Source organism: Ptiloglossa arizonensis, chromosome 1 (assembly GCF_051014685.1).
Source record: "Ptiloglossa arizonensis isolate GNS036 chromosome 1, iyPtiAriz1_principal, whole genome shotgun sequence".
Taxonomy (NCBI): domain Eukaryota; kingdom Metazoa; phylum Arthropoda; class Insecta; order Hymenoptera; family Colletidae; genus Ptiloglossa; species Ptiloglossa arizonensis.
The window spans coordinates 1,795,504-1,814,015 of NC_135048.1; the positions used below are offsets into that span (position 1 = coordinate 1,795,504).

Here is an 18,512-nt window from a genome sequence, read left to right on the forward strand (position 1 = left end):
TCTGGAAATCCCCTCTGTTTCTCCCGAACGTAAGTTGAATTTGAAATTTAAGATCCTTCTATGAGGATCATCGGACGGAAACTTAGATGTTTCATGTTGGCATGTTCTCTAGATTTCCGACTCGTTTCGAGAAAATACGAGTCATTTTAAAAAATCCCGATTCATTTATAGATAATGACGTCAAATGAAATCCGTCTTATAAGCATGTAGGGAATCACTGTAACACACCTTTCAGCGAGAAAGTGAAGACAGTTGCGAATGAGTGAAAGTGCAACGTAATAAGGCCAATATGAATCACTGATTTCCAAATTCGCACGCTTGAACAAGCTTTTCTTTCACGTTGAGAAACCAGCTCTAAAATGAATCGATTACCTATTTCATTAAGTTAGTAATCAGTTTCTTTTTCAAATGTTTCTTAAAAATTGTCTATCGCTAAATAATTAAAAATGAGTCGCGTAGCCTTCTAGTCGAAGCGGAGTAAAAATTGCCCGAAACGGAATTTCAACAATGTTCGATGTGCATTTCAAATATTCCACATGTGTATACGTGCATATACTTAAAACATTATTTGATGACATTTTATAATCGTTCTCAGTGTATATTAAATAGTACCTACGGTCTTTGACGTCTGCGTTAAAAGGATCCTAATTTAAAAATAAATGATACAAATATTTATAAATACTCGGTAGTTGAGTTTATTACATATCTATGTCTTACTATCCGCGCCTTAATAAATGTAAATCAGTATCAAACGTTCTCTTAACTCGCAGTCGTAAATTGTTTAATATAGCTACCTGCCACGTAACGTAGAAAGAATTTCATTCTAGAAGTGGAGTATTTATGAATGGAAGATCTATAGGAAATTACGGTAACACGATTCCAATCTAAGCGAGATACGGCTCGTAGAATCCGTGACCGAATCTAATTTTCCTATGCTCTCAGCGGCTCTTGTGGAAATTTTGATGATGTCAAAGTCTCGTTTCGAAACGTATAGTACATACTTGGTATTTACAACTCATTGGTAACATTGGCCTTCGCGAACGGAGTAACTGCTTTATTCTCATCGGAAAAATGTTTCGGGTGAGCACCAATCATTATCGCGTGAATAAACATAAAAGGAGAATAAAATAAAAACAAGTAACGTTTTACGGTTAGTTCATAGTTTGTAGTTTCTAGGCTATTTTCGATCGAGTAAGACATTTTTTTATGTCAAATATAGTATTAAAGGACACTACTTGTTTATTCTATATTTAGTTAATAATAAATCAATGTTTTTACCTAGCAACGTTTTACTAATTGTAACACTAACGTTAGCAAGTAGGATTTATAGGTTTTAATGTCAATTAATAACAATTTACTAATACAATTTGGAAGTGTTCGTATCTTGTAAGTCGAAGCGTTAAATATTACACATTGTATTAAATCCAATTTTATTATATCACAGAAGTAAATATATGATTAAAATAAACTGTTGCACAGTGGGACAATTTTGGATCCATTATGTGACTTCGCTAAAGTTTCCGGCGAAACACACCAAGTTTTCTCACGTAAATAAGTACGTAAGCACGTAATGTTGTGGTTTTCTTACATGTTTACGCAATTTAGCTTCCTTATACTGTATGGAATATTTTGTCCGTTTCTTAAATGAGAAAGCACTCGCATTTATATTTCTTTCATACGACCGAGTCAACGATATCCATGTCTTATACCGAATCTTGTTAGAAAAAGGTAATTGGTATTACTTGATATATAAATAAACAATAACTTTGATTTTGTTTAGGATTACGCAATCAAAAATAGGACTATAAGATTACGCGATGACGTTCGCATCCAACACTTGTATTTGCGTCATTTGATCGAGTAATCTTCCTTTAAGGCTCTGGGGATATTGTAGCCTTTTATACCAATAAATGCCAATCTCGGTTTTGATTATCGGTATATTGTGCACGAATATTACGAAACGTTCGACACCTGAAGAAATTAGGCAATTGTAGGCCACAACAATATTCACGATGTACAAGTAGAACCTAGCTATGCAAATATTTTACTGTTAACAAACTTCGAATACATAGATTAAAATGTATTCGTTGATTTTGTTTTTAAATAATTCGTTCGAGATAGAAATTAAGTACAGTTAAGTATAGTTCGAGCGATACGTAAAATTTCTTGTAAATTAAACGTATCAAAAGGAGGAAATACGATATAATTACAGTATATAAAATGTACATTTAATAATGTACATGTTCATATAACTTATTTAATATGCTGCATTTTTATTCAACGAAGCTCGATGCTATAAATTTAAAGTACTATGAATGTATCGTAAAAGTTATGATATAAAGTTGTACACAAGAATTATGTAAAATTATTTTAGCCTTTATAATGTGTTTGGTGATAGCCACGCTTAAAGTAAATGCATCAATCGAACCATGACTAGCTGATATTACCTAACGGCCATTAAAAAAATGTACATATATTATGATGTGAATTGACATCGGAAGAAAATAATGTTTACACCAAGCTATAGATTTTGAGTCAATTATTATTGTATTATAAATTACCTACTAGTTTTTAAAGCAAGAGAAATATATATAGCATGTAAAGAAGTCTGTTTTGCATCCACTTGGTACGTTAATTACTTTAACTATTTAAATCATAATTTTTAGATACTCTACAATAGTTGAAGGTTAATTTGAATATCTACCACTAATCGTTTATAGCAAAAAAATGTCATTATATATTCATTTTTCTTTAATGCGTACACTTTATTTACGACTCTTGGGATGATTTAACCTTTTGCGAGAATAAATCCAATGTTTGCGTTTTGTAATAATTTGTAGTGTCGTCTTTCAAATTCCACCGAATTATCTTCTTTCTAACGGACCAGAAGGAATATGAAAAGTTTGTTCAAATTCATTGTTTGTACCTCTGTCAGCAATAAATATTGATGACAGTTTTGTAAGTTTCAATAGACAGCTATTGCACAGCTTCCGCTGTATCGTACGATGACGGTGAGAAACTTGTCATTTCATAAAGATCCACAAGAATAACACTGATTTTATAATGTCTTTTACACAGTCAAAGGACTCCAAATAAATAGTTAAATGTAAATAATAAAAAAATTTGCACGATTAACGACAACGCTTAAACATTCAAATAAATGATCAACTTGCTCCGAAAAAGCATCGGTTCAGTACACAATCGCCTTATACGCTACAGTGTGCCTTTAGCTGTCAATTAGAGTCATACTTTAGAGGATAAATATTATCAAACTTTTAACATTAATAACTGTAAAATTAAAAATGTTCAAAATGTTTATAAATCTATAACATATTCAAGTTTTGATAAAATGCAATGTGGTTCGTCAAAAAGTGTTCGATTTTACGAGGAACGACTATGTCAACAATCAGCTAGGGAGATTTCCATGGAGTATTATCACGTGGATTAATCGACCGTATTGTATTCATATAAATTTTTTTTCCGCAATGTATCTTATTAAACTATTCTGATTTGGCTGTATGAAACTGTATCGGATCTATTCAATTTCATATAACCGAGGAAGGTGGCATTTCTATTCCACAAATCGAACTTTTGTTTTATCGCGATTTGCGTTCGAATTTCGCACGTACTGCCAGACGAGGAGAATAAATGAGATTTGCCGAGAGTGAGCGAGATAAACTAACAACGAGTGAGTGTCGAATTACTAACATCCGGTACTGCGCGACTAAGAGCGATCAGGCATGTGCATGAAATGAGTCAGACATCAATGGAAATTAAAAGTTATTATTATTATATACTATTATCAATCAATACGAGGCTTTTTCTTGGAAAAAATGAATTAAACACTCCCTCATTTGGACTATTCTTTACTGTTAATATTTGAATAGAATTCTAAAAGAAATTTATATATACATAATTAAAGATAGTTCAAAAAAGGTGATGTTTGGATGTATTTTTATTGGAAACAACTCACCAATTCATTGATAATACTTTTACGAAAATACAAGAAGAAATATACAAGAAATTCGATCATTAACAGTGACAGAGATGATTCTACGTCACTTAACCGGGGAAAGATTATTTCATGCAACTGGAAACTATTTTAATTACTTTTCCGAAAATATTTAAAATTTAAAATCGAGATAAAATTGAAGTATATTTGAAACAATTACTGCCCGAGTATAATTTAGTTAATGAAACATTTCGTAGAAGTAATAACACACTTTTACTGTTGTACACGCGTTGAAAAATTCTCGACAAATTCATCCGAACAACTCGACAAAAATTAAGATACTTAATACGTTGCATAATAATTCATTACAATTTAAATGGAATTTATATACTGGATAAAACAATTTTGTTCAAACGCATTGCTTCCTAGACAACCTTTCGTGCTTCGTTCACAAAGGTTGAACTGTCTTACTTGCGACTTTCTTTTAAAATATAAGTTTTTAGTTAGCCATTATACTGTAACAGTAATTAAAGAAAAAATCAATGATAAGGATTTATGGGCTATTTGTTCTTTCACATCAGGAAGCGTATAAGAAATCCAGAAAATTATAATCCGTTGTTCGTGCACAACAATTTGCAGTGTTTATTTTCGCATTTGAAAATTGCAACGAAATAATATGGAGCAGCTAAAAAGATGTATACTTGAATGATACACATTATCGAGGGAAGGTATAACGGATCCTTCTCAGATTTCATGAACTCGCTGCTTCAATTCTTCAAACATACCGACGCAAATGCAGCTCCGATCCAATTGTTGGCACTACAAATATTTGTTCTAGCGCGGGTAGGAAGCTAAACGATTTTCTTTAGGAAAAATATAAACACGAGAATATATCTCGGGATCGATTGAAGCCCAAAATGATATCCCGAGATCGATTTTGTAATAATTCTCACATTGCAACACGACACATACCGATCGTTCTAACAAACGACTACCGATATTAATTTCTGGTGGGAGTAGCGATAGATCGCGATCATTACACTAGAAGGTACCCGATGTTCCATTGTAGGCCAAACTGTTACACCGGGTACGATCTTGCAACGATTCTCACATTACAACACATCACACCCTAATCGTCGCAATATACGATTACCAGAACCAGTGCTTACAATATTAATCGATGGACGCGCAGCATCGTGCAGCATCCGTGGTGAGCTGTGCCGCTACGATCAACATGCGGCCACGAAGAAGGCAGAGCGCGCATTATTCACTCGCGACACGAGCGCGGAGGAGCAGACTCGCACACGTGAGCGTTCGCGCTGTGTGTACCGGTGCGCAACGTGTGGTCAGTGACACACGGTGGAATCGTGCGTGCGAAAAGTTTAAGGCCACGATTGCGCGAGTGTGCGCGGACCGTGCCCCACCGCGCGCGCAGCCGCCGCTCGGCGCATGTGTGTAACGCGACGCGTGGCCTACGTTCGCGCGCGCCGTTCAGGTTCGTCTCTCTCCTTCCAATTGACAGCGGCAGAAACCGCTGACCTTGGCCTGCTGACCATGAGTGCCGGCCGCTTGATTCGTTATGTTAACGCGAGGACGCTACGGTATTCGTACTTACTTTCCACGTCTCGGTGTATTACGTCGATGTGCTCCTTCTACCTGTGCGTAACAACCGAATCTACGTTTCTTCTTCCCAATATCGAGCGATGGTTATCGTCTCGCTTTCACGAGAGTTTCTTATCTCTGTTACCCGCGGAACCCACAGAACCGTATCGTTTCGCGGTACAATTGATCGATTTCCATCGAAACACTTGTGGATAATTTTAGGACGTTTTTAGGTTACTCAAACGCGTCGACTGTCACCACGAATTGACCCTTCAACGTACGAGTCAGTGTCCTACACGGACTCCGGCTCACCGTCCAAAAGCCTGTGTCGCGCATGCCGAGCATGCCTTTATATATTTACACTGGCTGTTAAACCAAATAATGGAAGTAGCATTATTCACACTATATCTATGTATTCTTTAAACTTTCCTCAATGCCGGATGCACGTATCGATGAATAAACAATAATAACTTCGAAGGCTCTTCACATTGACGTCTTGACTCACAATCAGTCATCAGTTTCCAAGCGCACGGCATGGAATAAGTTTCTGTTGTCGATTTTTTCAACCGCTGATACCACGAATTTTGTATTATTACTGGTTACCGTAAAAAAACAAGCAATGCAATTCTCGTGATTCGTGTTGTCCTCGTTGTATTTACGGTGTCTGTATCTACGACAAAGCATGACTTTATATAAAAGAATATCAAAATTTATATGCGATACGAAATTGTTTCCCTTTTGTAGATATTTAGTTATACGAATGTAAAGAGAAGACTTGAGTGGTGCGTCTGTATTGCGTCCGTGGTGAATGTAAAATGGTAAAAAGGCATACACCAACTTCAATCTATCAACTATCTCAACGATACTAAATTCAATTTATTGGCCATTGAGGCTAAAATTTAGATACGATAATGTTGCTCAAGTAGAACGGAAAATTTGTATTAGCATATGCACAAGTATTAAAATAAATGATTAAAGCTAAATTATTGATTGTGAGATTTGTATATTTACTCGTTAAATGTTTTAGACACGCAAACCAGTTTATAATAGAATTATAATTTTACAGTGAAACAATTACGATGATTTAGTACTTTTTGTGTTGGTCTAGTTTTTACTGTAAACAATTATACTTCGATATAAATCGAACGAAAAGAACAAAAGTTTTACAGAAAATAAAATGTGTCCAATTCTGGAAATTGTGATCACTTTTTCCTTTAAAGAAGAATGAAATTTGTAAAAAGATTATTGTCGTTTTGAGTATTAATACAATCGTATTCGAGCAAACATGTTATCGACAAATTAGATTAGTATCGAACAAGTTAGAAGCGTACGATTAAATTGCACGAGTCAGACTATGAAAAGTGACTCATGAGAAAAATTGACAGTAAAAATCACATCAAAAGAAAAGTAGAAATAAAAAATTTCAAGTTTAGAATGTTGTTTGCTACGAAAATTGAAGAAATTTATAATTTTACTAAAGAGCCATATACTCGAAATAACATATCGGAATTTCATTTAAGCAGGATATTAAGCGTATCCGGAAACAAATAAAGTAGAAAATGTTTTCCAGCGGTGTAGGAATATTCAGGTGATGTCATCATCAATTTGATGAAATAATGGTAATAAACAGTCCTTATATATGTATATTTGGACATTTTACATTATGCCGTAAAAGTTCCTGTTCGGTTCTAAGTTTTTAAGGGTCAATAATTATTATACTACCTAGTGCATTTAGCACAGCACGATTCACTCTAATTTCTCGTAGGTAGACGTTTGTGTGTAAAATAACATTGCACTGGTGAAGAACGAATGCGTTCGTTCAAATCGTATTGCTTCCAAGTTTATTCAATAGCGAAGAAAAATGCAGTTAAATTGTAAATCGAGAAAATCAACCGTCAGAAACTAATCTCGAAGACGAGTAAGAAATTTTAAGAATCTCAGCAAAACTTTCAAGCATTCTAAATTAAGCGTGCTTAATTGCAGATTGAACTTGACCAGAGGTTGTCAGTGTCGTGTGAACGAAACTTGTCGCACAAGTTTATGCGACGGTTAGTTTCTTTAATGTTCTGCTTTATTTCTCACATTAGATCTCCGTGAACAAAATACGAATACTTGCTTGAATTTCACCGCGAAACTCCCATCTTTCGGTATACTGTTATCCTGTTACCTGGGTATTCTACGGTACACGTGTCGCATTGTCGGAGAGATTGTGGTGAAACGAAAGATGAACAAGGACAGTTGTTAATTTTCTTCAGCCATTGATGTACTTTTGTCATCACCGTCAATGTTTTTTAAACCATTATTATACAATATTTTATTTCATCCATTAACTAAGAATTGTATACGTTTAATGTATTACGAAAGTCGTCAATTTTATCAAGTTTTATACATTTAGGTTGCCGAATATAGAAGGAACATACTTTATATTCAAAAAAGAAGTATTATTAACCAAAGTATTCACGGTTTAAATTAAAAAATTTTTGTTTTAAGAAATTACGTAGCTCTGAATTCCACTTACATAGAATTCTGGAGTTCTAGATCCAATTAAAAGAATGTTTCCGGCGCCTTTTTAACCTAAATTAACCGAGTTAGCACCAAAGATCGAAGATAATTTCTTTCTTTAGTGAAATTTGTATTTCAAAATCGTTTTAGATCAAGTATTTTCTTTCTTCTTTTACAATTCTTAGGTCAATAAACGATTTGGATTACATATATTTTATCACTCATTTACTATGTAAATTACTATGTATTTTGGTGACATTGGCATATATAGAATACATACGAAATATGGTATTTCATGAAATATAATAATGAAATTTATTACCAATGTTACTTTTTTAAGTACTGTCGTCTAATACAAGAAGTTCTTCAACATATAAGTTTTTCAACAAAACTTTTAGTTCTAAGTACTTGTTCCCATGAAAAATATTTTTTTTTTCTTAATAAAAAAATTTTTCATACATATGAGTACATTCCTTTTTTGTAATAAAATGTTAAGAACACATTGCTACGTATTCTACGCAACATAAAAGCTATGCTATTATTCAATGCCAAGTATTATATTTTTGAAAAATATAAAATTATATTTGTATCTTATAAAGCAGTTTGTCCAGTTTTTATGTTATCCTTTATACAATCGAAAATGTTAATTATAAAACAAATAAAAGGACATACAAAACTTCGTTATATTACGTCTGTCGATTCCGAATTAAATGAAAAGAATACCAACATAGATTGTTTACATAAAATGTTTCTTACAGTTATTTAGTGGAAGGGAGTTGAAAGTATGAACCAACATTTTTTACATAAACCACGAATGTAAACTTTTTAGAATGACTTTTTAGAATTTCTAGGAACAGTAAAATGCAAAATGTATTTTAATCTTCTATAAAGAGTAAGAAAATAATATTATTATACGTATATACATACGTATATAAATGTTGTATATTATAATCTAATAGAGCGAGGAAAGACAAAATATTTTAGAACGTTCTAATTCTTAAAAAAAAGCAATATATTAATTTTAGAATAAATTTTCTTACTTCAAATTATATTAAGTAACAAATGTTTTATTAAAAAGAAGGGAAAAACATATGAATTAAATTATACTAATTCTATTTGCAATAAATAAGGAAGTGATCCTTCCCCTACTTACTATATGTATATGTATATAGCTTTTAAGTGGTACCTACAATATCTTACTCGTTATTTCAAATAGAATCTGCGATTTGAAATAATATTGTAGTAATCACAGCGTTTGAAATGTAAACATATGTATAAATAATCAAATTTTTAACTTTGAACGTAAGCAGACATATGAATGAGTTGGGTCCAAGAATATAAATTTTACCCATTTAAAATCAATGTCACTAAATTTTCAAGTGTTAAGTGATTATATGCACTAATCGCGAATGTCGTTTTCTGAAACCATTTAAACGTTATTAAATTCTATGAAGCTTCCATACTTAATTCCATCAAATATCGCGAATTACGAAGCACAATTGCATGAAAAATTATACGAGTAAATATAGATAAAGTTTGTTGCATAATTTATAATACGAATAATAGGAAATGTAGCCATTAATTGAATGCATGGAGACATCTGTAGAAGACATGATTAACTCGCTCGTACTCCTACGTAGAAATAGTGAGTTAAATACTATGCCACAAGGTACGCATATTAGCATATATGATAGTGTACATGGTTTGTACTATAGTGAACTTCTTTACCGATTGACTGATTCTTCTCTATCGACCGTGGAAAAAATACCACGTGATCTGTGTGCTTATGAAACGTAAGTTGTTATGTACTTACGCATTCCACAGTTAAATGTGTGTATTGTGAAGTATTTTGTTAACATTGACAGTCATTATAAAGCACATGTGCGTTGTATGTAAAAACATAGTAGACCACACAATATAAATATATTCTTTCGCATGTAATTGTGGATAGATTTCACAAAAATACAATAAAAATGATTCTAATTTATCGTTTCGATACTAATCGTAAATAGTGTTGTCCATTTACACATTGGAATGATCGATTGGTAATACTAGAGATCTGAAAGACTGATGGTAGACTTATTAAACAAATTAAACCCGTGTTACGTAACCACTTACTTTCCTCAAGAGTAATAATGTTCTGCAGATTTAATTCATTACTGAAACTTAATAATTTGTACACTAATACGCAATATTAGTGACACGTTATAAAATCAACGAATAATAGTACACTTTTACGTAAAAATATGAAATCGTTTTTTTAAAAATTTTAATTTGATTCGATCTTTCGAATAAAATAATCAGAGCAAAATATTGGTGCTTCTTACACATATAAGTATCCCAGTTATATTGTAGCTTTATACATAATTCATAAATTTACTTTCATATATGTGTAATAAAGACGTCTAATAATAATAATAAGAAGAAAAAGAAGAAGAAGAAGAAATAAAATTATAATGACTACTATGTTCTTCGTTATGTACATTTACTTTATTTCGATATAAAATACATATACAGCTTTTAATCTGAAAAAGTATGATTGAATAAAATAGTACATTCGATGATACATAATATTTTACATATCTCGATAGACATATCTTTTTATTAATATCTATTCGATTTTATATCGAATGGTAAATATATATTCGATATATAAGTGAAAAAGATTGGAATAGTTCAAAGCAGTTATTTAAAAATTGTTTACTATTAGTTTACGCAGGTTTCCACTTTGGAGATACAGAAAATATGTAATATGATTAAAAATTGATCTTTTTGGTAAAATGAACATACACATACCTGTTTAGAGAGGAAAATGTTACATAGGTAAACGGCTGACACTTTCACAATATTTTGTTTACACCATTAAAAGCGAAACTAAAGCTACCAGCTCCATATGACGTGACTTTGCGTTGGCTTCTACTTATCGATTTCAGTCTTGGCGTCGACCTTCAGAAGAATTTATATCAATATTAGCAATCCCGTTTAACGTGCCAGTTTCGAAGAGCTATAAGAAGAACTATTATGATATCAATGTTTTGGAAAGAATACTTTGTTGTTCCTGTCATGTTATGTAACGCCTTGAATATATAAAAAATTTAACGCGTGGAGTTCTTTTTGTGTTGATATACGTGATGTTTGGTTCGAAATTGCGACTTGTGGCCATAAAGTTCGCGTAAAAGAGTTTTATTTAAAAGTGTACAGTTATTGTTTCTACCAGGTTATTCTGTGCAACGTGATTCTGAAATCTACTTTGAATATTTCTAACCTTTTTCTATTACATGCGAACATTATTGCACATTGAACCGAACAAATTGGTATTTCCTGTTTTTATCACAGAGATGTTAATTCGTTTATCCTCTCAAGCTACATCATGTGCTACACGTGCTTTTATGTAAATGAAACGTTTGTTCCTGTTTGATGCATTCTAGCATGTCGGATGTGAATATGATGCATTGACGGGTTAATTTTTATTTTTAATGTATGTTGAAAATAGGAACACATGTATTTTGGTAAAGAGAGACCACTATTTTAAACAATTATATTTAAGGTGTTAAGTTTACGTTATGATTATGTTTGACATAGAAACTGGAAAAAATTGTATTATTGTGGTGCAGTACTGCGCAAAAATGAATTCACATGAGGCATAATGTAAAATATGCGAGAAAAAATTGAAAAAGAAATATAGTGGCACAAGTTTTTTTATACATTATTTCGATCATGCATTATGAAATAATTAATTTAGTGACAAATTTAAAAGCGTGTTCCAGTAGAAATCGAGCAGAATAGAACGTAGCATATTTATATAAAGATCCAACTTGGGCTAAAGGATTAAAAAATGATGTCGCATATATGATGGTTTTAGATTTACAGTCATACAGTATAGTGGATAACCACAGTTTTTGATTGCTAATGAATATTGCAGATCCGTGGCAGTCAAATGTAGTTTAAATAAAGTTGAACCATATAATGTTATTCGAAAAAAAATTCAAAACTGTAATAACTTTCTTGTTACACTTCTTAACGGCAAGAGTAAAATTTATGCATATAGAAAAAACAATAAATTAAGGTCAAGTACCGTTACAATTAAGATAAGAAATTGATAACAAGCGAAATTTGACGTATTCTATATTTCGACGAATGATTCTCTTATATACATCACTGTGTAGAGGGCTATGCGAAGAAAATATGTTGGAGAATAAATAATGCATGACGAAAAGTACCCAACTGTTTTACAATATCATCGCGTGTATTTTGGATTCATGAATGTTCTGCAATCAGAGAGAAAATATGGTAATCGTTGATACGTGCAACAATATTCCCGATAAATTGAAAATAAATTGAATTATTTATCTCTATTTCCAAAAAAAGACAAAAGAATTGATATAAAGTAGAAACGTTTCAAACCTCTTCTAAGAACGAAACTAATATCTCGAATAAAATAATATGCTATGTTTAATATTACAGAAGATGGTAATAATGTTATACATGTTAATGATTTATTGTTGGGAACATAGGATGTCAATAAATGAAGATGAACAATTGTTAGTTGTCGGCAAGATATTCGGAAACGGTTCTCGTCATTTAAAAATAATACTATATTCTTATCCTTTTTTTCGGCGATACTATATTATTCGACCCACATTATTTTTGTCTAATATAAAGAGTAATAATAGAGTAAACCCAATTCAAATATCACCTATTGTCACAGGAACAAAAACATAGAGCGGTAAAAAGATTAAATGCAAGAATTTTTGAAATCCATAAGGACATACATATGTCTAAACGAATCTGTACTTAAAAATCCAAATCCAAAATACAATATACTGTAAGTTTTTAAAGTAATTAGTATAATTTTCTTTCAGTAATTACATACATTGCAAAATTAACCTTTACATTACAATTTGTTAATTAAATGAGATGAAATCAAATTGGAAGAATTTTCCAATAAAATACTTAGAAATTCAAATAGCGAACGGAAGATATTTTAATCAAGTTTGCACAAAACTATTTACCAATTAACTAAACTTGTACGTAAAATAGACACTACAAAATTGCAATAAAAACCACTCAATCACTTATAAAACTTCAGAGTTTTGAAAAAAATTTTAAATAAAAAATTCTTCGATCGAAGTAGAATAGAACTAACGCCATATATATAAATACTTCTGAGAATGTCCGAATTCTTTGAGTCGAACATTTTTCTTTAAATAAAGTCCACGGTTTTATGAGCCTTTTACACAATATGTTTGCGATGATTATGGAAGATGAGCGAGGTGTCGTAAATAGCTACCAAATCTCGTATTGCACTTACTGTGAATAATATTTTACCACCAATTCTATAGAGAAAAATAAATTGAATATTCTTCCTTACACATTACACTTATCTACTCGTATAGCGATCATTTAAAATTTCATTTTTGCTTTAGGAGTGTTACGCGCTATGTATTGTTTCAAAAACTTTAATTGGTTATAGTAAATATATTTACCGAATTGGTGGAAGTACTATTTCTAACGAAGGTATTTTTCATTTGTGCGACATATTAATTTCTATACTTTATACGAATGTTTATACGAATATCCTTCATTACGAGAATATTGGAGCAGAATAAAATTCTGTTGCTTATAAGCATACGGGGATTATATTTTTACTTTATTAGTTATGTTCTCGAAACACATGCCTTTTATCAAACAAGTTTTATTTGTATCTCCTACAGTCTCATATTACGGAACAATTGCAGGGTGTTTCAACTGAATCGATCCACGCGAATATTAAAATTATTCCTGATAATTAAAAATATTTTGGACGAGTATGAGTTCTTTAAGAAAGGATGACGTTTGAACATTTCATTCGTTGACCACGAAGTATATTTCATAAAAATTTCCTTGAACGCTGCTCTAAATTCTTCCGTCATTTATATTTATAAGAGAGTAGCTTAATTTAAAACTAATTTGCACCAAATTTTCCGCGGATGTCAGACTTTCAAACGCACGTTGATATTTCCACAAAGTGTCATTTGCAGTTATGTTTTAAAAATGAGGCTACAGCAACTAAAACATTAGTGGCACGTATAAATGCATGACGTAAAGTCAACGTGTTAAAGGTCGCCTTCATTTGGTTAAACATCATGAAATAAGGAAAGAAAAAAATGAATGTTTGTTCCAATTGGGTATCAACAACCAACTCTAAATATATTTTTATAACGATATCACTCGTTAGCCATTATATGATCGAAATATTCTCGATCGAAAATCGAAGAAATAAGTGTATCAATTATATGGATTGTCGGAAGCAGCAGACAAACAAAAACATTTTCAATAAACGAATTTTCGAATAACCGATCCAAGATAATTACCGCATATACCCCATTTATTTTCAATCAGTCTATTGTAAAAATAGATCATAAAGGTGTACTTCGTCGCTTTCGATAGTTAGTCTTTTCAATTTCAATCATTCATTAGTTTCCTAATCAATATTTCGATTTTTTAGTGTTCCATCATAATTTAAAATATTTGAAATATTTCCCATTATCTCAAAACTTCAAAGGCTTTTTAAAACTTCGTAAGTATATTTAATCAAAATAATTATCGCGTAATTTTTCGAATTCAACCTTATCGATTAGCTGGCTTTATTTCAATTGGATAAAATGCAGAATTCCAAACACCAAAGACGTTAGTCATACAGATTCTCAAAAAGATAAATGAGATCAGTTTAAAGAAATCTACTAGCGAAAGAGCAAAGTTACATAGAGAATGTAGATAATTTACGTATTTAATTTGGTAAGTGACTTTCGATTATAGTGACGTAGTTATCAACAAGATTAATTTACATCTGTTAACTAATGTAGACTGGTTTCTTTTCTAATTGTGTATTACTTGTTCAATTTGTTTGCACTAGACGATGTTTGCAATTCTTGTTTGGAGTTTAACGACATATATCAACGAATAGTATTCCACGAGATACTAACGAGTTAAGTAGTGATTTCTGCGCGTATTTTACGTGTTCGTTTTCATTCACGTTTGATCATTTAAAAGATACGTATTTTTCACCACAAATGAAGATTTGTTTAAAAAATGTACCGTGTCTGTTTTTCCGGAGTAATAAAATAGCTATATTCGTTTTTGAACGGGAATCAATTCGTGCGAAACCAATTTATCCTCTTCATCCTTTAGCCAACTTTTGCCAAGATTCTCTGCCGCAACCTATCGTCGACTGTCTTAAATATTTATTTTTATGGCCACCTCGCATACAGCCCAACGTGAATCATTTTCCGCAATCTCGTTCAAAATTTTATTATTTCTAATTTTCTCTCGTTTTTCACTCAACTAAACTTCCAGTAACGTAGCAGTTTTAAACTTTATAACAAAATTAACTACTTCCTACGTAGCATTACTGCTCAATTAGAATTGTTAAAAAACGTGCATAGTGAGTATCTTTTTCAAATTAAAATGGACGCTTGTTGTAAAAATCCTTTTCCCCGTCTTTCAACGTGAAAAGTATCACGAGATAAGTTATATAAATATTGTTTGTTTTTCAACGAATTCTTCAAAGATGCAATAATTTTTATACCACTGTATTCAAAAGGTTGGCTGCATACGTGCGTATCGAATCGTGTTACGTCAACGAAGACATATAGAAGAATACAAGAGAATATGTATAAAATTCTAACCTCAATAGTAGTATCTCGTTTATAGTTGGTATTTAGGTCGTTTTCATTACCATAGTAAATGGTTCTTCGCGATAGCAATGTTTACTTGACATCATCACGAGGATCAAGTATGGCCGTAGTATACTACATGAACTGGAACATCGATTTCGTAACTTGTAGATTCATTCATAATTGATTCACTCGAACCACAGATGAGTCTACGCCCGAAGATTTCAATCGCTGTTCTCTTGTATTATTTTATTTAATTTTCGTTCCGGAATCGAAGCACCATTGAACACTCGTAACTTAAAATAAATACGATCAAAGTTTTGATATTAAGTTCACGATTCCGTTAAAAAACACGACGCTAAAATTTCCGTCGTACGTTTACATATTTTGAAAGTCTCGACGCGTTCCGATGCTTTGTGCCACGCGTTGTACGGAAATGATTCGTAATATCTGTTCGCATAGAATTCTGCCATGGTTTTATTGTCGGATCAATAACTCATTTCCTGGTAAGTGCGATGGCTTACCAAGGCGAACCTTATTTTACCGATGCAGATTCTGATAACTTCGATTTTTCGATATACGACGCAGCGATCGAAGAGGGAAGTTGAGGTTATTTGCGGTCGGCTGTCAAGGACTTTCCCTTACATAACACCTTCGTATCGATGTGGCTACACTGTCCAGTGTAGGCATAACGATTACACAGCTGAACCGACAATGGTATCGTTTTTCAAGTTCAGGAATTTTGATAACCGGTAACGAGTCTATTAATATCTATTACGTGTTCGATTAGTTTGGACGTACTCCACGTTTCCGACACGCGTGTGAGAACAAACCGCCAAGTATTGGCTCGAAAGTAAACTGTTCGTTAGGAAATACATACATAGGACATCGATAATTTCATATCGAATCGATTTCACGTTAGCGGTGCGTCTAACAAGTCGGTTCGACTCGGTCATTTAAATTTTACTTAACCGTATACCGAATCGAGTGATAAGAAAAACTTTGAAATTGTGCGTTCACGCGTAGACTAGAACGGTTCGGGCAGTTACTACGCATTAGAGGCGAGAAACGAAAACGAAACGCGTGTACGCGATGTAAGCTTGCCGACGACGTACCTGATCCTCTTAAAGTTGATTATACTTGGTCGTGTGAAATCCTACAGCCTCCAGGGGCGACGTGTACCGATGATATCCTCCGTGGTCCGTTACTCGAAATTGAAGAATCGATCGGTTCGAACTCGATGGAATCTCGACGATTGCGCGCGTACTGCGGCTTCTCGGTCGGCGTCACGATGCTTCTTGCTAAGCTGGTATCTTTTCAAGGACGGTATAACGGTGCCAGAAGCGCGAACGACACACTAAGCCGGTTAAATGGTCGGCGAGTTTACGGCGATTATCTTCCGAATGTTACGATAAAGGGGCACCGACGGTAACACGTAACGCGGACGGTGCTGGGCCCCGTTTCCCGGTGAAAATTTGGAAAGAGCACGCGTGTCCGCGAGTTGTGGTCGATGCTAGGGACGAACTGCCGCCGTGAAAGATCGCGGAGAACAAGGCGGTCGTTGCGTGTATCGGTCTAGCCTGCCGTCGGTATTGGTACCAACGTATACGTAAGTGCCTCCTCCGCGCTGGTATGTAGATACGTGGTTACGAGCGTGTTTAGAATCGTGTGAGAGTGGGGCGTCTGCGCTCTCTCGTGGGCGACCTTTATTTGCATTGAAATTAGTGCGCGGGCGTATGTATATCACTTCCATGTAACCCAGGCGTGCGCCTTTCTCGTCAAAATACGAAACAAACGTTCACGAGTGCTTCTCTTCCCTTCCATATTTTTCTTTTCGGCCATTGGTTCGACAACCCTCCGTCTACTTCGATGGATTATCGCACGTGGACTTTGTGCGCGCGCAATCGAACTCGAGGAAGGATAGCTCTATTTTGAAAATAATTCAACGATCGAGACGATCGGTCTTACGTAACAACGTGTTTTGGTATTGCACAGAACTGTGCAAATGTACCAAGCACTTTCCGAGGTGTTACAAGTTTTTCACATTTCGGTGTACCGATTATCTGTAAACGTCACGGTACATATTTTACTATTTTCATATTTAATGTCTACAATTTATTTCACTGATACTCGAATTAACATTTTCCAAACAAAAACGCTGTTTGTTGCGAATTCTCCGTCGCACGACTAAAACGATAAACATATGTCGTAAACATATGTATTAACGCGTAACTTATTATTCAAAATATCAGTTCAGTCACCTGTCAGCATCGTTTGCGTTATCGACGTATCAGCGATACGAATTCTTCGTTCTTTCCTCATTTTGTAACGAGAGCAGTAATCATCGGTTTGCTAAAACACGTAAGCGTACCGTATCCGTTAATCGAGGTGGCCACACAGCTAGTGCCGGGTATAGAAAGTTTAATTCGTTAATATTTTTAAAGTCTTTCGTTGCATGTATCAAGAATCAAAGTGTCTTGGAACCCTAATAGTTTCCGAGAAAGTAGGTCGTAATACTTTACGATACCCACTGTATAACCATTAAAGCTATTAATATCCATAGTTGTACTAGAGGTTTAAGAAATTGTACACAACCGATGAAATAAAGAAAGAAAAAAAGCAAAAGCTATATAAATATTTATGTCAAAACAATATAGTTAGATACGCATAGTCAAAAAAGACTAGATTGTGTATTGATTCTTTTACGTATGCACATTATACGTTTAACTCTTGTTCGATACGAGTTCCATCAATTTTATTTAACTAAACAAGAAATCAAGCGAGTTACGTGGAAAATATTT

General features: G+C 33.3%; 1 long non-coding RNA gene across 5 annotated transcripts in view; it reads right to left on the reverse strand.

Moving 5' to 3' along the window:
• LOC143153588 (uncharacterized) overlaps positions 1-17,837 on the reverse strand; it is a 75,553-nt gene extending 57,716 nt beyond the window's left edge. For 3 of the 5 annotated variants that reach the window (XR_012993872.1, XR_012993871.1, XR_012993870.1), the window contains exon 1: positions 16,827-17,819. This is a non-coding gene — a long non-coding RNA (uncharacterized LOC143153588). Of the gene's footprint in view, positions 1-5,121; positions 6,225-10,852; positions 11,003-16,826 lie in introns of all 5 variants that reach the window. The other 2 variants (XR_012993869.1, XR_012993868.1) reach the window with 1 other exon arrangement.
• Positions 17,838-18,512: the final 675 nt, after the last annotated feature.